Consider the following 23,606-nt stretch of genomic DNA (forward strand, 5'->3'; position numbering starts at 1 on the left):
CCTTTCTTAATAAAAACCCTTGAGAAAGTCGGGATAGAAGGAACATACTTAAAGATCATAAAAGCCATTTATGAAAAGCCCACAGCTAACATCATCCTCAACGGGGAAAAACTGAAAGCTTTTTCCCTGAGATCAGGAACACGACAAGGATGCCCACTCTCACCGCTGCTGTTTAACATAGTGCTAGAAGTTCTAGCATCAGCAATCAGACAACAAAAGGAAATCAAAGGCATCAAAATTGGCAAAGATGAAGTCAAGCTTTCGCTTTTTGCAGATGACATGATATTATACATGGAAAATCCGATAGACTCCACCAAAAGTCTGCTAGAACTGATACAGGAATTCAGCAAAGTTGCAGGATACAAAATCAATGTACAGAAATCAGTTGCATTCTTATACACCAACAATGAAGCAACAGAAAGACAAATAAAGAAACTGATCCCATTCACAATTGCACCAAGAAGCATAAAATACCTAGGAATAAATCTAACCAAAGATGTAAAGGATCTGTATGCTGAAAACTATAGAAAGCTTCTGAAGGAAATTGAAGAAGATTTAAAGAAATGGAAAGACATTCCCTGCTCATGGATTGGAAAAATAAATATTGTCAAAATGTCAATACTACCCAAAGCTATCTACACATTCAATGCAATCCCAATCAAAATTGCACCAGCATTCTTCTCGAAACTAGAACAAGCAATCCTAAAATTCATATGGAACCACAAAAGGCCCCGAATAGCCAAAGGAATTTTGAAGAAGAAGACCAAAGCAGGAGGCATCACAATCCCAGACTTTAGCCTCTACTACAAAGCTGTCATCATCAAGACAGCATGGTATTGGCACCAAAACAGACACATAGACCAATGGAATAGAATAGAAACCCCAGAACTAGACCCACAAACGTATGGCCAACTCATCTTTGACAAAGCAGGAAAGAACATCCAATGGAAAAAAGACAGCCTCTTTAACAAATGGTGCTGGGAGAACTGGACAGCAACATGCAGAAGGTTGAAACTAGACCACTTTCTCACACCATTCACAAAAATAAACTCAAAATGGATAAAGGACCTAAATGTGAGACAGGAAACCATCAAAACCTTAGAGGAGAAAGCAGGAAAAGACCTCTCTGACCTCAGCCGTAGCAATCTCTTACTCGACACATCCCCAAAGGCAAGGGAATTAAAAGCAAAAGTGAATTACTGGGACCTTATGAAGATAAAAAGCTTCTGCACAGCAAAGGAAACAACCAACAAAACTAAAAGGCAACCAACGGAATGGGAAAAGATATTCGCAAATGACATATCGGACAAAGGGCTAGTATCCAAAATCTATAAAGAGCTCACCAAACTCCACACCCGAAAAACAAATAACCCAGTGAAGAAATGGGCAGAAAACATGAATAGACACTTCTCTAAAGAAGACATCCGGATGGCCAACAGGCACATGAAAAGATGTTCAGCGTCGCTCCTTATCAGGGAAATACAAATCAAAACCACACTCAGGTATCACCTCACGCCAGTCAGAGTGGCCAAAATGAACAAATCAGGAGACTATAGATGCTGGAGAGGATGTGGAGAAATGGGAACCCTCTTGCACTGTTGGTGGGAATGCAAATTGGTGCAGCCGCTCTGGAAAGCAGTGTGGAGGTTCCTCAGAAAATTAAAAATAGACCTACCCTATGACCCAGCAATAGCACTGCTAGGAATTTATCCAAGGGATACAGGAGCACTGATGCATAGGGCCACTTGTACCCCAATGTTCATAGCAGCACTCTCAACTCTTGGAATTTATCCAAGGGATACAGGAGCACTGATGCATAGGGCCACTTGTACCCCAATGTTCATAGCAGCACTCTCAACAATAGCCAAATTATGGAAAGAGCCTAAATGTCCATCAACTGATGAATGGATAAAGAAATTGTGGTTTATATACACAACGGAATATTACATGGCAATGAGAAAAAATGAAATATGGCCTTTTGTAGCAACGTGGATGGAACTGGAGAGTGTGATGCTAAGTGAAATAAGCCATACAGAGAAAGACAGATACCATATGGTCTCACTCTTATGTGGATCCTGAGAAACTGAACAGGAACCCATGGGGGAGGGGAAGGAAAAAAAAAAAAAAAAAGAGGTTAGAATGGGAGAGAGCCAAAGCATAAGAGACTGTTAAAAACTGAGAACAAACTGAGGGTTGATGGGGGGTGGGAGGGAGGAGAGGGTGGGTGATGGGTATTGAGGAGGGCACCTTTTGGGATGAGCACTGGGTGTTGTATGGAAACCAATTTGTCAATAAATTTCAGAAAAAAAAAAATAAAAAAAAAAAATAAAAGTGAAAAGAAAAAAAAAAAAAAAAAAACATCTGTACCCCCATGTTCGCTGCAGCATTATTGACAAGAGTCAAAATACGGAAACAATCTAAGTGTCCATAGGTAGGTGAATGGATAGAGAAGATGTGACAGATAGATGATAGTTTAGATAGATAATAGATAGATAGATACATACATACATAGAAAGAAAGGAAAGAAAGAAAGAAAGAAAGAAAGAAAGAAAGAAAGAAAGAAAGAAAGAAAGAAAAAAGAAAGAAAAAAGATAGAACAGAACACAGAACACCTATTTAAAAAAGATGCAATCTTGCCATTTATGACAACATGAGTGGACATTGAGGGCATTATGCTAAGTGAAATAAATGAGTCAGGCAAAGAAAAATGTTATGTGATATCACTTGTATACAAAAACAAAAACAAAAACAAAAACAAAACAAAACAAACTCGGACAGGCTGATAGTTCCCAGAGGGTAGGGGTTTGAAAGTCGTCAAAAGATACAAACTTTCAGTTATAAAATAAATAAGTCATGGGGTGGTAATAACAGCATGGTAAGTATATGTTAATAATACTATACTGCATTTTGGAAAGTTGCTAAGGGAATAGATCTTAAAAGTCCTCATCACAAGAAAACAAATGTGTAACTATGTATGGAGATGGATGGTATAACCAGGCTTATTGTGGTGATCATTGTGCAGTGTATACAAATGTCAAATCACTACTTTATGTACCTGAAATTAATATATGTCAATTATACCTCAGTTTTAAGAAAACTGTCACGCCTAGCGTTTCCTTTTGCAATGGCCCAAAGCCTCGTCTGACATTCTAACAATTCAATTTTTTTCAGTAAACTATTTTTTATTCCAGAGGAGTTTTAAATTAAAGTTGCAAAGCTAGTCCAGAGTTTCCACATACTACATGCATTCCCCTATTATTAACCTCTTCCAACAGTATGGTACCTTTTTCAAATATAATTAACCAATATGAGTACATTATCTAAAGTCCACGCCTCATTCAAATGTCTTGAGTTGTTACCTCACGTCATTTTTCCGTTTCACGCCCCCATACAGGAAACCACATTACATTTAGTCTCATGTGTCTTCGGGCTCCTTTCGCCAGTGACAGTTTCTGACTTTCCTGGTTTTCGATGACCTTGGCTGTTTTAAGGAGTACCAGTCACAATTCAATTGCTTAAGGTGGTTTCCTTCTCTGTTTAATGGACTAGTAGTGTCTGCTGAATTTAAGGGGCTTTTCCCCCATTTGCTTTCGTTGCGACTTTAGTCAAGTAGCTTATTTTTCTACTACACTTGTGTAGATTGTATTGTCTGGAGCTTCCTACATCGAGGGAGATAAAATCAGCAAGCCTGGGTCTCCCCAAAATCTTTTGTCTATTTTCTCTTCTTTTGTTGCCCTACCCCTTAGAACCCCTCTCGTTAGACTGGCGTAGAGACAAGGCTCTGTGTGTTGTTCTGTCTCTGATTTGTTGTGCCTTCCTGTAGAATACAAATTCCAAAAATTTCTCAAGCATATTCCCTCAGGAAAATGGGAATACCTGACTGTTCCCTTGCAGTTACCTACCTACTAATAGTTTGAGTATTTTGCACTAATCTGCCTAATTTCTACTATTAAATGTGCCCCAAATTCCTTATAACCAAATGGCATAATCGCCCTAAATTTTCAAGTAACTTTACTCAGTTATTCTTACAAGTGATACTCTCTCTTCATCGTTAAAAAGGAATCTTTTATAGCGCCATTAGGCTTAAGTTCAACACTTTTTCCTTTGTATCTGACGCTCCTGGCCTTCGAGGTCTCATTTTCCTCTTCAGATCCACCTCGTCTGACGGCTAAAATATCAACTTTTCTAATAATCAACTCCCTTTCTCCAGTTTACTCAGCCAGCCTTTCTTCATTTTAAATGATTCCAGTTGCTTTTAATTGCCTAAAAAAAGTTTGACTTCGGGGCGCCTGGGTGGCGCAGACGGTTAAACGTCCGACTTCAGCCAGGTCACGATCTCGCGGTCCATAAGTTCGAGCCCCACGTCAGGCTCTGGGCTGATGGCTCAGAGCCTGGAGCCTGTTTCGGATTCTGTGTCTCCCTCTCTCTCTGCCCCTCCCCTGTTCATGCTCTGTCTCTCTCTGTCCCAAAAATAAATAAATGTTGAAAAAAAATATTAAAAAAAAAAAAGTTTGACTTCCAGAGTTAAAAGATACAACTCCTTTTAATTGCCTTCTTAGACTGTAGGTTTACAACAACTTAACTTTTAAGCTATATCTTTACCTTATCCCAACAGGATAACATATCCTGTGCATAAAAAGGGCTTCCATCTATTTTCAGCTATTCATTCATAAAAATCTACCACACTTCTCTGGAAAAACCTGTAATTGGGATCTGTGAAATTGAGATCTACAGTGAAAGTTTATTCAGTTAACAAATCTCAAGCCAGGTGAAACCACCTAACTTATTCTTTTCAAACTTTTCTTTCTTGGCCTTCAAGACAGGTGATGTGACATAAAAATGAACAGAACAGGAGTCAGCAGGTGCCTACGCGACCATGGCACAAATGGTACAAAGCAAGAACCCTACTGGGGTCCCATAGAATATGCAAAACCCAGCTGCCTTGCCCTTCAATGGCAATAAATACTGTTATTCCTTCCAAGGTCAAAAAGGACTAATCTCAACTCCGTTTCACCTGAAATACCAGGCTGAACTGTGCCTATAAATCTCAAGGTCCTGCCATCACAGTCTTACCTAAAGGCATCTATATCCAGGAACGCAGAGGTCACCTGTGTAGCTAAAGTTTGTCTAAAGACACAGGCACTTGCAGTCTAGCCTGAATAAAAACTGTCACTTTCTTGGGACAAAGTTATTAGATGCTTCAGTGACCCATCAAAGTCAAAATCCCACCTGGCCAATTTACAAAAGCCTGAGGCCTAATGCCACCCGCCCAGGGTGAATGAGCTAAAAACCAATGATAAAATTATAAAAAGGAGCCATATGGCATGCTATAGAGAGTTACCACCTACTGAAGTCAAAATACCGTGACTCCCACCTCTACTCATGCCTGGTAAGCTGAAGCCCAAAGCCACCCTCTCGGATCATTTAGGGCCTTGCTTTTGAAAGATGCCTCTGTCTCTACAATTCTCTTTCTTCTCAACTTCTTCTCCTTAACTATTGTCAAAGTATCTGGTCAACTGTACAAGAGTCAGGTTGTTGCAGATTTCATATACAATGATCTCCTCCCCCCCTACCCGTGGAAGTTCAGAACCAACTGAGAACTGATCAAAAAGTCAGAAGGGAGGAGATGCTGCCTTTATTACTGAGGAAACTGTTGGGATAACAACTTGCCGGTGTAGCCATAATATGTTCCTAATACTCCACCCCACAGTGAGGCCATCCACCCTATGTTAGGGAGAAAAACAAAATACTATAGTTCATCTAATAAAAAACACCGGGCTTGTAAAGTATGCCACTATTTTATGCACCACTGACAAATGAACCCTATCATTTAGACTGGGACCTATCATTAATTGTAAGATATATATATATATATATATATATATTTGTTTATTTTTGAGACAGAGAGAGACACAGCATGAGCGGGGGAGGGGCAGAGAGAGATGGAAACACAGAATCCAAAGCAGGCTCCAGGCTCTGAGCTGTCAGCACAGAGCTGGATGCAGGGGTCAAACTCGGGAACCGCGAGATCATGACCTGAGCCGAAGTTGGATGCTCAACCGACTGAGCCACCCAGTCGCCCCTCTACCAAACATTTAAAGCATGGTTAATACCTATTCTTCTCAAACTGTTCTAAAAAATAGAAATAGAAGGGTAACTTCCAAACTCATTCTATGAAGCCAGCATTACCTTGAGTCCCAAACTGGACAAAGACCCCACTAAAAAGAATTACAGGCCAATATCCCTGATGAACATGAATGTATTAGCAAATCAAAATCAACAGTACATTAGATAAAGGCCGCGTCTCATGGAGTCAAACAGACCTGAGCTTTCATTTTGACCCCACTACTTACTAAGTGGCAAGCTATTTAACTCCCTTCACTTTCTTCAACTATACAAAGTAATAATAATTCCTTCCTCTCGGGGCCGCATGAATTAGCAGGCAATGTATATATACCACTAGCATAGAGCCTGATCCACAGAAGATAGTCAAAAAAATAGAAATTCTTATTTTGTACTATGGGACAATACACAATACAGATACCATTCTCACACAGGACGAAGGCTGCTTTCCCAGTGTAGGAGTTCTTAGTGCGGTTCAATAGTTAGGTCAAGTTCGCTGCCTTCTGGTCACAGGATAGAATTGTATCTCCAGCCCCCTTGTGGTTGCTGGCATTTGTTCTGCCCAGTGAGCTGTAAGTAGAATTTATACACGTCTGTCCGTAGACAGAGCATTTAAGTGTCGTTGTGAGACCCTCTAGATCTTTCTTTTTCTTTCCCCAAACTGGCAATGCTTCACATAGTAGTCACTCCATCAGCATGGGCCCCAAAGTAAACATGACATAAAAAAGAACTCCTAGTCAACCCTAAAACAACCTATAGCATGAATGTTGGCTTCAACCCATGAGATCTGGGGATTATTGTTACTATTGCATAATTGAGTCAATCCTGACAAGTACCCCTAGTTCATCTCATCTCTAAGAATCACATGTTTTTATAATTACATTATCACAAAATCAACTTTTATATGTCCTATATCATCTTTTTATGGTTATAATGAAGCGGGTAGTTGGCGAGACTGCTGAAGTTCATTCATTCAACAAATGGGTTCCAGGCACTGGACTGGGATCCAGTCGAAGAACACTGAACAAGGAGACATGGCAGTTTCCTCATAGTTTTCCTCATAGTTTACTATGAAGTTGATTGGATCATGCAGGCAGGAAGAGATCATTGATATTAACCAAAGAATGTTCCTAAGATTTTGGCTTCATTATTTAATTTTAGATCAGACAGCAATCTATTACCACCATACTCCCAGTCGTTATATTCACAGTGGGTTTACAATCCCATTGATTTCCAAGGTGTCCAAAACTCTCGGTAATAGTATCACTCCTTAAAAATGAAAATTAACTGGGAGAGGTAATCATTACCTTGTTAAGTCTTTAGTAGGGATGAGTTCATTTCATTATTTATATATTACAAAACTACTGGAGATTATAGTCCTGTGGAAAAATTAAACTCAGCATATCAGAATTGTGAGGGGGAATAAAGGTAAGGCTATAAGAAATAACCTCAATATAGAGTACCATCCAGTCAATATGGAGTAATGAAAGGCAGGGCAGCGTATTGGAATACATACTGGATTAAAAATCAATTCACTTGATTGAATTTCTGGCTTTATTACTCATGGGCTGTATGACCTAGAACAAGTCACTTGACTTTTCTTATCCTTAGAAGCCTCATCCAGAAAATGTGGATAATAGGATTTTTTTTAGCTCCAAAGGTTGTGGTAAAAACTAGAAGTGAAAGCATTTTGAACCCCTGGAAGTGTTTTATTCAAAGGAAAAATGTTCATAAAGTAAATATGGAGAGACCTGAGGAAGGCTTCATGGACGTCACAGATTTACCACAGCTGTTTCTGCAGGAGGGAATGTACTGGGGGAGGTCGGCAGCTCTTATCCTGTAATAATGTGACAAGACTATGGAATGTTGTACTTTACTCGAATGCTTCACCTTCTCTGTAAACTAGCAGGGATACAAGCTGCTCCCAGAATAAAGTTGCTCTTATTCACCTACATTCCAGTATCCTCCTTCAGGGGAAGAAAAAGGAATTGAGTTACAGCAGACAATAAAATTCTGAATAGTTTTAGGTATTCCTTAAGAGAATGACAACGAACATCACCTGACATTAGTTTTGGGCAGAAAAAAAGTTTGAAAAGCGCTGGCTTAGCTGACTTCACAGTGAGCCTCCCTTCCTTTTTATTTTCTAAGATTTATTTAAAATTTATTTGTTTATTTTGAGAGAGAGAGAGAGAGAGAGAGAGAGAGAGAAGGAGACAACAAGGGGGGGGGGCAGAGCAGAGAGAGGGAGACAGAATCCCAAGCCAGCTCAGCTTGGCAAGCCCCATGTGGGGCTAGAACTCACGACCCCATGAGATCATGACCTGAGCCGAAATAAAGAGTCAGATGCTTAACTAACTGAGCCACACAGGTGTCCTGAGCCTTCCATTGTTCTAATTAAGCAATTTTCTAATCTATACATGTTCCCCAAATATCAGTTTAGGAAACCACGCCCTTGGACTGTGTACCCAAAAGCCACTGTATTCCTGGAGGAGTGAACTAAGGAATCAAACACTTCACTTGCATAGAAAAAAGGATTCGCACTTTCTTCTCTGCAAACCTTAAGTAGAGAACAACCACCCCCCATCATATTCTAACCATTCCAATGAATAAGAGCACATTTATTCTACAACTTTTAGAATCAAAATAATCACGCTTTAGGAAAAATAGTGAATCATCAAAGTAAAGATTGGTGAGTACCGCATAATTTTAATAAACACTTCCCTGAGAACTTTAATCCAACACTTCTTTTCAGTCTGAGATATTCTAATTCGAGCCGAGTGGAATTTTTTCAATTTGCATATGCTACTACCGATTTGACACTACATCTAATTGAATTATCATGCCCTCCATGACTGAACCTCCACTATCCCATTAAACCAGAGAAGAGAGACAACTGCCTAGTTAAGGTTTTGACTCAATTGCTAAGATAATTCAAGTAAAACATGCTTTCTCTGAGAGAAAAAAAAAAAACTTTACTGAAATCCTGAATTTATTGTATTAAATTCTGCCCTAGAAATGACGGCAAATCTCAACATTTCACATTTACATTTGTGTGGTATTTCCACCAAGAATCTTTCCTCTCTTGGGGCAGGGGGGTGGCTCTATCATTTAAGCATCCACCTTTTGATTTTGGCTTGGGTCATGATCTCAGAGTCCTGAGAGCTTAGGATTTTCTCTTTCCCTCTCTCTCTCTGTCCCTCCCCCATGCACACACACTCTATTAAATAAACAGATACATACATACATACATACATACATACATACATACATAGAAAAAAAAGAATCTTTCCTCTCTTAAGGTGTCCTCACACCAGATCAGTCTAGCAAAAACATGTTTTTCTTGGTGAAGGGACCTTCATTTTCCTTATAAAGAAGGATTCCTGGGGCGCCTGGGTGGCACAGTCGGTTAAGCGTCCGACTTCAGCCAGGTCACGATCTTGCGGTTCCTGAGTTCGAACCCCGCGTCGGGCTCTGGGCTGGTGGCTCAGAGCCTGGAGCCTGTTTCTGATTCTGTGTCTCCCTCTCTCTCTGCCCCTCCTCCGTTCATGCTCTATCTCTCTCTGTCCCCCAAAAAATAAATAAACGTTGAAAAAAAAAAGGATTCCTTACAGATACCTTGCCTTTTATACTAAAAAGTGGATCCATTTATGAACCTGGAGAACTTATCAAATATCATTAAAGTATATGAAAGATTAAAAAAGGAAATGTTATTGGGGATCAAAGTTTTTTTGTTTGCTTGATTTTGTTTGTAATGAAAAAAAAATTTACCAAGTAGCAAGACAAAATAAATTTAAAAAGCAGAATATTGTGAATTAGACTAAGATAACCTGAGATACAATACTGAGAACTTATGACATCTCCCACTGTCTTAAGGGATACGGTGGGAATATCCCTAAAAATAAAGCTCCATACTGATTGAAGGCATTTTTCTGGTTATATGCTCCCCAATACCAAGAGCTATATTGAACTAATCTATCTTGCACACCCAGCATACAGCACACTGTCTGGCACAGAATAGGCCCTCAATAAATATTAGGAAATGAATCCCCAGACCAGAACCACCAGAGGTATCTCATTGTTCAATATTTATACTTTGGGAGTTAACACTTACATTTTTTTATGTATTTAAAACATGTTTAATATTCAGTGAACATTCTTCTAAATAGCTCTAATGGCAAAATGCATTTGGAAAATGTACATATACCCATCAATACAGGTAGTCTGCACGGTGATTTAGGATTTCTTAAAAAAGACACACACTTTTAGCCCCTAAGAATCTTAAATGATGTACATTGCTTTCAGATGAAGAATGTGCCAGGTGTTAATGTAATTGAGAACAGGTATCATAGTTAGTTGACCTTGGCCCAAAAGTTCATTTGGCCACAGCTTATATGAGACCAAGGATTGAATGCCTCAAGAGCCAACTACAAACATTTTCCCTTCCATAGAAGATCCACTCCTGCCACCACACTTTTGAGTCAGAAACTTAATGAGAGGCCAGAACGCTATCTCCAGTCTAGAAAAAGTTTAAGAAGGAAACACCAAGATTACTCCCTGAGCCACATACTGTTGGCTGACTGACCCAACTGTCAATCCCATTTACCCTCTTTCTTGATGCTTACATAAAACAGGCTGGAAGAGCTAATGACACACTTTTCCAACATAGTTTGTAGCTGGAGACAGTCAAACGAACAGGTCTGGCCGGTTAGATCTAAATGATATCATGGTACGTAGTCAGGAGAAGGATTGTGCATTCTTGATACACGGGGCACGCATATCTTACACTGCTGCTTATCCCTGTGTCCTGAGTGAATGATGTGATAGCTGGAGCAGGAGCAACAATATTGCAACATGAAGGAAAAGACAAAAATGCTTAGTCTTGATATGTGTACATAAACAAACTGGAAAACCACTGTTTATTTAAGCCATAGTTAGTTGCACTATGTGTCATTTGCCACCAAAAAGCATTTCTAACTAATATGCTCCTTCTCACACATGAATGTTTCAAAGTTTACTCTTGGAGTGGGGTACTAATGGAATAGCAGCCTCTTGACTTGTTTATTATATTCAAACGTCATTTGAGCTCAGGGTTTTTATCGTAACAACATATAGTGACCTCTTCTACTAGGTCATTCTTCCTAAAGGGCCTCTCTTAAATATGCCATCATAATGTATTTTTAATGATTTGTTGACATTTCTGCTCGCCATTATCAGAAGAGAAATTTCAGGGCCCCATCTTATCTCCTTGGTATCCTGGGTATTTGGCATAATGTTTGGCATGTGAGAGTTTCCAATGAATGTTACTTGAATAGATCCAAGCATCCATGCATACATTTATATACAACTGATTGGGCTTTGCTCAGATCTAAATGGCTGACTTCAGACTGACTCCATCAGAATGCTGGCACTTCAAGGGGTGAAAACTTGATGTGAAATCTCAGGAAGAAAATAAGCAACCTAAGACTGAAATAAATAACATCAACAGATGTTATCTTTAAAATATATAATATAGGAGCGCCTGGGTGGCTCAGTTGGTTAAGTGTCCAACTCTTGATTTCAGGTCGGTTCATGATCTCACGGTTGGTGCGGTGGAACCCCGTGTTGGGCTCTGTGCCAACAGTGTGGAGCCTGCTTGGGATTCTCTTCTCCTCCCTCTCCCTCTCGCCCTTCTCCTGCTTGTGCTCTCTCTCTCTCTCCCTCCCTCTCTCTCTCAAAATAAACAAACCTAAAAAAATAATAAAATAAAATACAGAATATAAATCTTTACAAAATCTCAGAAAAAAATTTCGTAGGTGGAAACGCAAACCAGTGACATGATTTCCCTTCTTCTGAACTCCTTTACTGTTTGTGCATGCATCATTCATTTCTCCCTTTTGCTTTTTTTTTATTTTTTTAATGTTTATTTATTTATTTTGAGAGAGAGAGAAAAAGAGAGCAAGCAGAGGAGGGGCAGAGACAGAGAGAGGGAGAGAGAGAGAATCTGCAGCAGCCTCCAGGCTGTCAGCACAGAGCCCAACTTGGGGCTCAACCCCAAGAACCTTGAGATCATGACCTGAGCTGAAACCCAAAGTCAGGCGCTTAATAGACTGAGCCACCCAGGTGCCCCCTGCATCATTTATTTCAACTGGGGTCACAAATCTAGTGCAACAGCTCTGATTCGACCACAGATTATCTCCCAGCAGGGGCAGTGCCAAAAGCCTTTAACTCCCCTTTTAATGCTTATAGCCTTCATCAGGTCCTATTATCCCCACTCCCCCCACAAAATACTTCTTTTAAAAGACCTAAAACTAAAACAGTTTGCTTATATGAAAATACTGAATTGAGACAAAACCCTGAGGAATATCCCCCACTCATTTAATCTTCCATTCATCAGATGCCTAGGTTGCTCAGCAACATGTCAGGCAGTTTTAGGCCCTTGAGACAGGTAAGTAACAGCACAAATGCCCAATCCCCTCAAAGAGTAGGTGAACCAGAGTAACAAGTAATGAACTAGACTAATTACTTAAAACTCCTCCTATATAGAAATTGGGAAACACATGCTATATGCAGAACTCAGTTTACCCAACTATAAAAATGTAAGTCCACAGGATCTTTTAATCTTTAAAGGTTAATTTATTCCCTCAAAAAATGTCTATTGACCAATTTTTTCCTTCCAGTCCCCACACCTATGCACACACACATTGCTTCCCTAAGTACTGTGATACAATGATAAATGTCACATCCATAGTGCCTGCCCTCATGAAACTTCCAGCCTAATGAGAAACACAAATACTTGAATTTCTTGTGATGAGTATTTCCAAAGAATCTACCAACTTCATTAATATTTATTTAATGATTGAAAGTCTTAAAATCTTTTTAAAAAGATACTTGTGGGCGACAGCTATTTTAATATTTGAACATTGAGGTTTAGAACCAACCTTAATCAGGGGCACCTGAGTGGCTCAGTCGGTTAAGCAGCCAACTTAGGCTCGGGCCATGCTCTCATGGTCTGTGAGTTCGAGCCCCGTGTCAGGCTCTGTGCTGACGGCTCAGAGCCTGGAGCCTGATTCAGATTCTGTGTGTCTCTCTCTCTGCCCCTCCTCTATTCACACTCTGTCTCTTTCTCTCTCTCTCTCTCTTAATAAAAAATAAACATTAAAAAAAATTTTAGAACCAACCTTAATCAGCCGTTAATTGTACAATATACAAGACAATACACATAGTAAATATTCAAGGGCTATCATTTTTTCTTTCTGAGAATTGGGGGAAATATGCAAAAGAATCCAAGGTAGTGATCAGAACATTTATATACTGAACAATTGAGGCTCATAAAACACCACAAAGACAACTGTGTTTTTTTTTCTCCTCACTGCTCCTGGATGTTGCCTACGGGGCTTTTCTTCTCTCTCCCCTTGGACATTGTTCAAGGCTGGTACCTTGACTTTCAGATTGTTTGCAGATAAAAATTCCTCCCTCCACGTTAGTACAAAAGAAAACAAAACAGACTCGCGTGGAATTGGGTTCCAGGCAGAGTAATAATCAAAATTCCAAAGTCATCTGAGTTAAAGCTTTTCCCTTCCCCCATCTGGGGAAGGCAGCAGGGGGCAGCCAGGGATGAAACCTTGAAGGGCTCTTCTCCCCAGTCAGCCAACTTCTCATCCTCATCTTCCCTGCAAGCAGGAGATGGAGTTTCCCATCCCTCTGAGTTCAAAAGGTCTGAGACAGGAGGTATGAGGGGACGAGAAAAGTCCCATTTGACCAGTACAGATCTGTCATTGCTTTTTTGTGCTTTGCAGGTATTCAAAGTGGACTTCTCTAAGCCCGATTTCGTCAGTTATTTGAAGACCCTCGGGCTCTGGGAAATCTCTCATTGCACAATCTGACCTGATTCTGGTGAGGCTTTCATGTCTGGACACGTACACCCTACTGGAGGCCCCTCACCTTCCAACCTCTCCAACGTCCTCCCACACCCAGACTGGTGAATTACAAAAAGGCAGCCTCCTACCCCTGCGAGGTCCATGCAGCCTTGCACCCAAGCACTGGTGACTACGTGAGTACTGGATGGCTGTGTGCAGCACGCCTCCCGCACAGTTGCCTTACCGCAGCCCAGTGTCCCCCACAGACCATCTACTGAGGATTCCAAGTTTTTCCTCCAAGCTTTTCTGCTGAGGACCTAAGAAAACACATCCACTACTCTGTGTTCACTGTCCCCCCATACAACGCATAGAAAACCAGCCCCTTATACTTGTCATAGATGGGAATGCAACTCCCCACCAAGTTCAGCCTTTTTTTCTTTGGGCCTCTGGGAGACAGATCTACACACAGCCTTTTGCAATTTGTTTTTTCTGCTGTGAAATGCAAGGCAGGCTCCTACATCACCCTTGTTCCAGGGGACGCAGCAGTGGCTTCCCCAGCAGCACCCTGCAGGAGGGTTGAAGTGAGGGAAAGCACATACCCCCAACCCTCTTACCTGCGTATTTAGAGCATACCAAAGACTCTCTAAACTCCAATTTCCTACCTCTCTCAGCTTCTTGGACTTCAACTCTTTCATGATATGTGTGGTTGAAAGATACAGGTGGTCTGGCAAGTCTTGCTTAGGAATATGGAGAAGTCGACACCTCTTGCCTTGTACCTTCCATCAAAATTTAGACTAGGATATTTTCTTTTTTTTTTAATGTGTATTTGTTTTGAGAGAGAGAGAGAAAGGGGGAGAGTGGGGGAGGGGCACAGAGAGATGAAGAGACAGAATTCCAAGCAGGTCCACAAAGCTTGAGGTGGGGCTCAGTATCACAATCCAAGAGATCATGACCTGAGCCGAAATCAACAGTTGGAAGCTTAACCGATGAAGGAGCCACCCAGGCGCCCCATAAAATATTTTCATTTTTATACTGTGCAACAGTAATTAGAATCAGAATTTCCCGATGGTCCAAGGGGAAACATATTTTAAAAGAAGTGAAAAATAAATGAGGCTTATGTTTAAGCAAATTAAATATAAATTTTACTTTTTTTTACATGTATATTATGTATTTACAGAGACATGTATTGGACTCCTGGAATTGATTGGTCCTCTCCTGGAAAAAGAGTTATACAGAGGAATTTAACAGTCACGTGGCTGATGAAGCAAGGGAAGGCTGAAACAAGAGTTTTCAGCCAGATGAATAGAGGGTACGGGTAGCCACATAATTTAATGCCCAAACCTGACACTTTTGAAAAATAAAGTAAGCTCTGTGAATGCAACCCAGACAAGGGACGTAAACCAGAACTGTCCCAAACTGAACACCTAATGACTCTACATATGATCAAAATAACTGCACTCTGCTGACTGACTGGTAGTGAGAAACAGGCATCGAAATTGATTTCCAGATTGAGCCAATGGAGATTAGCTCCAAAGGGAATTCTAATGAGAGTGAACTCTGGATCCGAATGGAAACATGGAAGACATTTTATTTGTAATTAATGATGACAGCACATCAATTTTCAATGTGATTTCTGAATGAAAGATGGTATACTGTACAGGCCATATTAAAAAGGCATTATAACAGCAGCCAGGGCATTAACTATAAAGGGTTCTAAGAAGAAATATCATGATTAATCATTCAAATAAATATAGATGGATTAGCAAAAATTAAACTAATATGAAATATGAAGGAGAAAGAGTGATCTAGGTGTCTAAACATGTACTTGTCTTGAAAAGGTATATCAGAGGTACTTAAAAGAGGGGACTAGAATTGTTTAGAAACTGGAGCCCAGACAGAATACTTGAGGGAGGGTGGGGCGAAAGGGAAAGGTCATTTCCTAATTTACATGCCTTTTAACCAGAGGTTGTTATTTAGCCCTATCCCTTGAGGCTTTTAAAGGGAACTTGAAAACATGCAGGAGCACCCAAATAGACACACAACACACACACACACACACACACACGCACGCACACCTCAACAACTAAACATTAAGAGTTAAAGCTATGTTCTCTCAGTCAATGACAAATTTAAATTAAATTAAAAAGAAAGAATCAAGGCACAATACTAATTGCTGTGAATTAAATATTACCTATGGCTCAACAATTAAAATACCACTGGTTAATGAGAAACTGGAAACTAATAGTCATAGCTAATACTAGCATACTACCTACATGGTACTAATTAATCCTCAAAATAGCTTCGAGATGAACAATTACTATTCCCATTTTATAGATGATTAAACCGAGCCAAAGCGAGGTTGAAAACCTTGCCCAAGGTCACACAGCTAGCTAGGAAGGGATGGTAATTAGGATTCAAATTCAGGTAATATGCTTTCACCAGGCTGAAAAGTCCTTATGTTCATCATTTCTGTGTGTGTTTGGCAGGGGGAAGAGAGAAAAGTGTCCCATAAGGCCAGATCCGACAACAGATTAATAATTTGCTTCAGCATTGCAGTCTCTGCACGTCACCAACACTAGTATGTTAAGTAGCCTAGGTGAGGCTATGGCCTAGTAGTTCAGCTTATACATCAGTGCTTTCTTTTGTGCAAACACAGCTACTTTTATTTTTAATGAATGAAAACATCAGATCCCTTCTTTTGCTCCCAATCTCAGCTGATTTTGAAAGTCTTCTCAAGGCAAAAAAAAAAAAAAAAAAAAAAAAAAAAGGTAGCCTGTGGAATATTCTGGAAGGAACCAAAAGCTGCCAACATGGCTTCATGCATATCTGAAGCATTGCAGTGTATATAGATCTTTATCCTCTCCATTGTCCTGTCACTGTTCCTTAATGCACACTTGCCTATTGAATAGACATTGTGAAAAATCTCTCGTACAAAAGTCTATGGGTTTGTGGTACACGTTAGGTAATAGCAATGAAATGCAAAGAAAGAATTATTTTGCTATTATTTGGTATTGCTGTTGCATTCCAGAGAGAATGATTTTGGAAAAGGAACTTTTAGCATTTTTAGAGCTTCACTGCTTAATAACATATTAATTTTTAATATGTTCAAGTTTCTAGTTTTAGTGGTGTTCACAATGGAATATATAAGCACACGTGTCTTTTAAATATTGTTGGCTCTCTAAAAGAATCAGTACTAAAATTATATCTGTAGTTTAAATGCCCTGACTAGGTTACAAAGGAAAGCAGTTGTTAAACAACTTAACATTAAATATTAAAGAATAAATGTAACATTGAAGCATTAAGTTTAATTGCCTTCGGCTACATATAACTCAGTCCTTGTTAACACAAAGTTAGTGTTATCAGGGGCGGGGGAAGATTAATGAGAGTGAAGTTTCCATTCTGAAATTAAACACAATGTGTTTCTAAACATAGAAAGATGCCTGGAATTTTACCTTTAGGATTGTATCTGTAGCTCGGAGCCTATTATAGCTATTTCCGTGTGCCTTTTTCTCTTTTGTGCCTACGTCACCGATTTAAGGTTTTTATTTATTTATTTAATTTCAAGAAGAAAAAAGAGGTTCTGTAGAAAGCCGTGCCTCTGTGTGCCAACCCCAAGTAGGGCTAGAGAAGGACTAATATGGGAGTAGGGGTGGGGGTGGGGGTCGCTGCAAGGGGGGCTGTGTGGCAGCACTGGAGGATACGAAGGAAGAAAGATAATTCAGCACTCCCCTCAAATCTTATTCCACCCAAGAAATTTAGGAGAATGCGAAAAAGCAGCAGCCCAGCATTCTTGAAGAGGCGTGGCTTCCCTCCAGGGGCCGTCCAATCGAATTCCTTCAGAGGGAGCTATCCCGAGAAGATTGATGGGGGTTGCTAGGAAACAGGAGCGTCTCCCTCCCGCCTGACCCAGAGATTGTTCTGCACAAGCCCTCTCCAGGGGCTCGCAATGTGCAGTTGAGCGGTGCGTGGGGCAGAGCGGCGCACCGGGCTCTCAGGCTCACTCGCTCCCTCTCAGCTCTCGCTCTCCCTTTATCCTCCAGCCTGCGGTCAACCCGCGACACGGGGACCACTGGAGAGTTCTTTCGGGGCCGTTAGTCCCCGCTCTCCGGCAGGCAGGAGATCGAGCAGAGCTTCAAAGTTGGAGCCACAGATCTTCCTGCCGCCCCACGCCCCTTCACCCCACCCCTTCGAAATTCACCAACCTTTGCCTGCCCTGCCTAAGGATTTCCAACAGAGTGAGGCGCAGCGGCTAGCCAAACCGCCCTGGCTTTCGTACCATAATCCTCTCGTCTAGGTACCCTGGCTCACTGAAGACTCTGCAGATACACCCCTATTAAGGGAGGGGAGTGGGGGAGGGGGAGAGGAAAAAGGAGAACGAGAGAGGGAGGAAAGGAGAAAGAGAATGAGAAGGAGAGAATGCCAGAAGGTCCGTGCCTCTGCCGAGAGTCCCAATTAGCTGCGACGGTTTGAGCCTGGCCAAGGTGAAGGAAAGTTGCTTTCCGCGCCTGGGAAGTGGGTTTGCCTGTGCAGCCTAGAGAGGGACTCGGCTGCGAAGCGCTCCCCTCCCCTGCGTAGAAGACCACTAGGTCTCCCCTTTTCCCAACCCCCTCCCTCCCTTCCCCTCCCACTCTCCCTTTTCCCACTCCCCACTGACTGGGAGGCCTGGATGCTCGGCCACCGGGCAGTGGTCCAGCGCGCAGCCGGGAGGGGGCGGGGGCAGGGGGCACTGTGACAGGAAGCGGCGCGCACAAGTTGGCCATTTCGAGGGCAAAATAAGTTCTTCCTCGGATTTGGAAAGGACAAAGCCAGCGAGCGAGCTACCTCTTTTGTGTCGGATGAGGAGGACCAACCATGAGCCAGAGCCCGGGTGCAAGCTCAGTCGCCGCCGCTGCCACCGCGGTCAGCTCCAGTCCCCGCCAGGAGTTGTCGGTGAGAGGTAAGGGGCCCAGAGGAGGACGTGTCCCTCTGGAGGGCGCCCAGCGAGGGCGCGGAGGCTCGGGCACCGCGTGGGGCAGGCTTAGCCGGGAAAGTTGAGGCAGAGCACAGACCAGTCCCTACAGTTCTGCCGGGGGTGGGGCGGGAGGGGGGCAGAGGCGATGTGGGTGTGCGCGAGTGAGAGTTTGTGTGTGTGTGTGTGTGTGTGTGTGTGTGTGTGTGTGCGTGTGCGCGCGCGCGCGCTCACGTCTGTGTCCCCGGGAGGGAGGCAGATTTCAGGGCACAGAGCTACGACCGGGGTGCGGGAGGTGCAGGGACTAGCTAGCGCTCCTAGACCCCCAGAGAGAGACCGGTCTCCTCAGCCAACCACCTCCAGGCTTGCTCTGGGCTCAGGATTCGGTTCTATTCGGGGGCTCCCTAGGCTTTGTGCACAGGAAGCCTTGCGTTGACTGGCTCCCACTCTGGCGGTTTCATGTGGGTGTGGAGGTTGCCAGGCGAGGTGGGCAGCGGTCAGCGGGACCTGGTCCGTGTTGCAGCCGGAACACGTTCTGCAGCCAGAAGCGGCCAGAGCTTCGCTCTCCTACAAGCACGCTTGGAAAGGAGCCCTAACTCCATGCCCTTTGCTCTTTTTGGCTTGAGCGAAAAATCGAAAAGCCAGACTGGGAGCCTATCTCTTCATCGATCTTGTTCCATTTTCTTATCTGACAGTGAGGTAACTCAGAGAGGGCGGGAGATTCGCGATCCAGAAATAGACTAGGTAATATATCCAATAAGCTTGTTTCTTAAGGATTTCATTTAGATTTCCTTCTAGTTCCTTCCCTGGGTTAACAAACGGGGAGGATTCCCTGAGATGTAATACTTTTAAGTAGGCATCTTAAGGGGACATGCCCCTGCCTTATAAGTATTTTAGAGCATTGTAAATTTTGATTAAAATATAATAAAACTGTACACTTTTAATGATCTCTGGTCAAGTGCTCGGCTAATTTGCTGATAAAGTATTTCTCCTGATATTTGAATACTGATATGTTTGAGGTAAATATAGAGATAGTTATCAGGTATATGCAGAGTTGAGGTTAATGACAGTGGAGGGTAATGATTTAAGGATCTCAGCAAGAGTTCATTACTTTGAGTTTCTCTGCTTAATTTTATTTGTGCTACCTACTCTTAGAACTGTTCAGTAGAGCTATATTGTGTTTCTTTGGGAAAAATTAAGCAATGATCTGGAGAGAAACATTCGTTTACCTAAATCTAAATGTGCTTTGGTTTATCTAAATCACATATTTTAAGGCTGCCATCTGAACTCTAGTTGTTGATGTGAATATATTTAATACAGGCATAACTAAAAACACCTTGACTCTTATTATACTAAACTTCCTTGGATTATACAATTCCCACCCGAAGGTGTTTGGGATACTCTATTAGTTAATGATTCTGGAGTGCTGTGCCTCTTTTTTCTCAAAACAGCTTAATAGAATTTGAATAGATTTTGGAAGCTATTGCACACTGGACCTTAATAAAGTGGTATTTTCCCTTTCACAATGGCAGTGTCTTGAATTTACAAACATTTTTCACACCTGTAGATTTTAGCTGCCCATCTTTTCAGGTTCTGATCATCCAGCAGGAGTACATGGATATTTTGGCTAGACATGCCCTAAGGCTGTTTTGATTTATATTCAGAGTAACACAGGTGCTCACAATGGCAACCGAGGAAAAGAACTCTTAAAACTTATATTTTCATAAATAAAACAATGAAAATTCCAGAATGCCTCCATTCAGTGGGCTAAAACAAGGGATCAATGTTAAGAATATCACTTAGTATTGTTAAGTCCCCACTGACGCCTGCAAGAAACCTACTTTTAAAACCTCTTGTTCTGTGAGCTGGATCGTTGACAATGAAATGTGAAGCCTAACTCATAAAAAAAGTATGCCAACACAAGGAATAGGTTAATTTTTGAGACGTAGGAGAAACGGGCATCTATTTAAATTGGATGGTATTTTTCACACTTGAGGGATACTTGATCAATAAGTTGAGAAAATCTATCGGAAGCTATATATAAATGGAGAATTTTGTACATCATGAAAATATCTTCTATGATCCACTCATTTGTGTTTGAGACCTTTTTAAGAAGTTGTGGGGTATACAGGAGAAGAAATGAAGGTACATCAGAGGATTTAGCCCACAATTACTAAACACATCAAAATGATAAGCCTATCTCTGATTTTATGTCAGTGCAATTCAAATTGATAAGTTGAACAAATCCACAGATAGCAAAGAATTGAGTGATCTTTATTTTTAATTAAATTTAAATTAATATTTTTGAATGAAAAAATTAGGATAACTGTCAGAATGTCACCTGTCTCACTTCTCTACTTCATGATAGGTGACCAACCAGAATTGCACAAGATTCAGGATGGTCTTATTTTCAAACACTCCCAGCAATAACTTTTTTATAATTTACTTAGGTATCTTTCCCTCTTTCTTATTTCCTGTCAAACTCTTTTTTTTTTTCAAATCAAAATATTGTGTCTTTCTTGCCCAGTCCTCTAATCGAGATCATTCACAAAATGATGCATGACTTTTTTCCAGGGTCCTCGCTACCTCCTGCCAAAATATAGCCCATTGGCTTGGGATAAAAATGCTTCCATTTGTGGTTCTGCACTCAATATCATCCCAAGACAGCATTAAATAAAAGAAATGAAAATTGATACCTAATTCACATTGAAAACCAGGATTCATTTACGCATGTTGAAATATGGCCAGAGTTCCAGGGTGAGAATTGTTTCCTCCAAGGTTACTCCCCCAAAAAGGAGCAGTGGTTACTCATACTTGTCTCACTTTCCTATTTTACACTGAGTTTATTGTGCATTTTTGTCTCTTCTGAGATTCTGCTAAATGCATCCAATTCTGTATTAGATGAATTTGTTGAAATTGTTCCCAAAAAGTAGCATAAAATTGTAGAAGATTATCCACCAAGAATGAACACATAAAAATGAGTACAATCATAGTAATCACAGAGATAGTAGAAACTACTAGGTCATTCTTCCACTTCTAATGTAGGCTTGGTCTCCATAGCATACTGTATTTTGGAGTACTTCAGTCCAGTCTGATTTTAAATGGGTCAAGCAATGACTTCTTCTAGCACTTTTGAAAGACTATTTCACAGTCTAATAGTTCTCCCTATTAAGAACTTTACTGTGATATTCAGCCTAATTTTCCCGTAGTTCTATTTTATCTTGTTATTTACTCCCTATTATAACCCCACTGCGTCAGTTCATTCTCCTGCCTGATTTCGACCCTTCATCTAACTTTATACAGGACTTGTAGAATACAAAAGCTTAAGCAGTTACAGGAGAGTATATGAAGGAGACAGTTCTATACCTGGACATCTTTTCTCAATATTTAAGACACATGTTTGAGGTCACTGATATGCATGTGCGTGATTATGTGTCCCTAATAATTTATTTTACTAACAGAAGTGTGAGGAAATTTTTCATCTCTGCCATTAATGACCTATGTGAATATTGAGACAATCCTTTCTAAGTAATGTTCTATGTGGATGCACATTTATGAGACATTTTCATTGCAAATTCAATGTCAACAGAACCCTGTCAACGCCCACACTACAAGGGAATTCTGTGACACACTGGTCTGATGCTCCACTGAGCCTCAGAAGCTGTTGTCATGTAAATTCTACTATTGAAATGAAAGTGACTTCCATAATTAATAGAATGTGCTAGGAATATAATAGTGTATATAGTTTAGATGCATACGTGAACATGATACACATAGTAATTCTGTTTGAATACAGTAGTCCCTTCATACTAAAAGCAATCTGAAAAGCCAGTGTAATTAAGCTCAAATTCATCACTGTGCTGTATCATGAAAAATAAGCTCAAATCATGCATATATCTGTATGGAACATATTTAGATGTATGGAGGTACCATATGTGAAGGTTAATTTAAAAATAGAAAAGCCTGAAATAACTACCGGAGAGAAAGAGGTTTTTATTTTGCTCACTTAAAATCTGGTTCCAAGACCTCCATGTGTAGGCTTCTTTTAAGATTCTGAAGCAAGTATCTTGGTAGACTCACCATCCCACTCAATTGTTTCTCCAAGTCCCAGGCATTGAAATGCAAGCCCTGCTGGATAGTAGACGAGTAAATGATATAATCAGGAAGTAAGTTCGTAGGTTACACTTGGCAAATTCAGAAAATAAAGGACTAAGAGTAAGGTGAATCAGCAGCTACATGCAGAAATTTAGTGCTGTCTTCTTTTCTACATGGCGAGCACTAGATTGTATGTGGAAACATTTGTGTGAATTAAATTACGGGAACAGTAAGGGGAAGTGGCCTTCCCAAACTGAATATATCGTTAATAGAGGTAAATTAGACTGCATGGAATAAATAATTTTTCAACTAGTATTCTCCTTCTGGAAGCCCAAAAGTATCTTTATCGTGCCATTCATCTCATGATGAGTATCCTCAAAATTATTTTCCTTAGAAACAAAGGGGAAATCAATTTTCCTGTTATAGGGACTGTAGACTATCAATATACTTGGGACTTCTCTCTGGGACAGAGACCTTCTAAGAAGTCTGTGTCTACAAACAATCTATTTCCTCCCGAAATCAGTAATCTTTTTATGGAACTGGAAATGATACACTGTGCAGAGAAATAAATTCGGAAAACATGCAGATATTATCTATACAAGCAG

The 23,606-nt window shown here is 40.8% G+C and overlaps 1 protein-coding gene across 2 annotated transcripts in view; it reads left to right on the forward strand.

Annotated features, from left to right (window-relative positions):
* The first annotated feature begins 18,358 nt into the window (after positions 1–18,358).
* The window catches only part of GRM3 (glutamate metabotropic receptor 3), a 218,310-nt gene continuing 213,062 nt past the window's right edge, over positions 18,359–23,606 (forward strand). For both annotated transcript variants that reach the window (XM_043588738.1, XM_043588739.1), the window contains exon 1: positions 18,359–18,894. The gene's annotated coding sequence lies outside the window, so the exon portion shown is untranslated. The remainder of the gene's footprint in view (positions 18,895–23,606) is intronic.

This window comes from Prionailurus bengalensis, chromosome A2 (genome assembly GCF_016509475.1).
Source record: "Prionailurus bengalensis isolate Pbe53 chromosome A2, Fcat_Pben_1.1_paternal_pri, whole genome shotgun sequence".
Lineage (NCBI taxonomy): Eukaryota > Metazoa > Chordata > Mammalia > Carnivora > Felidae > Prionailurus > Prionailurus bengalensis.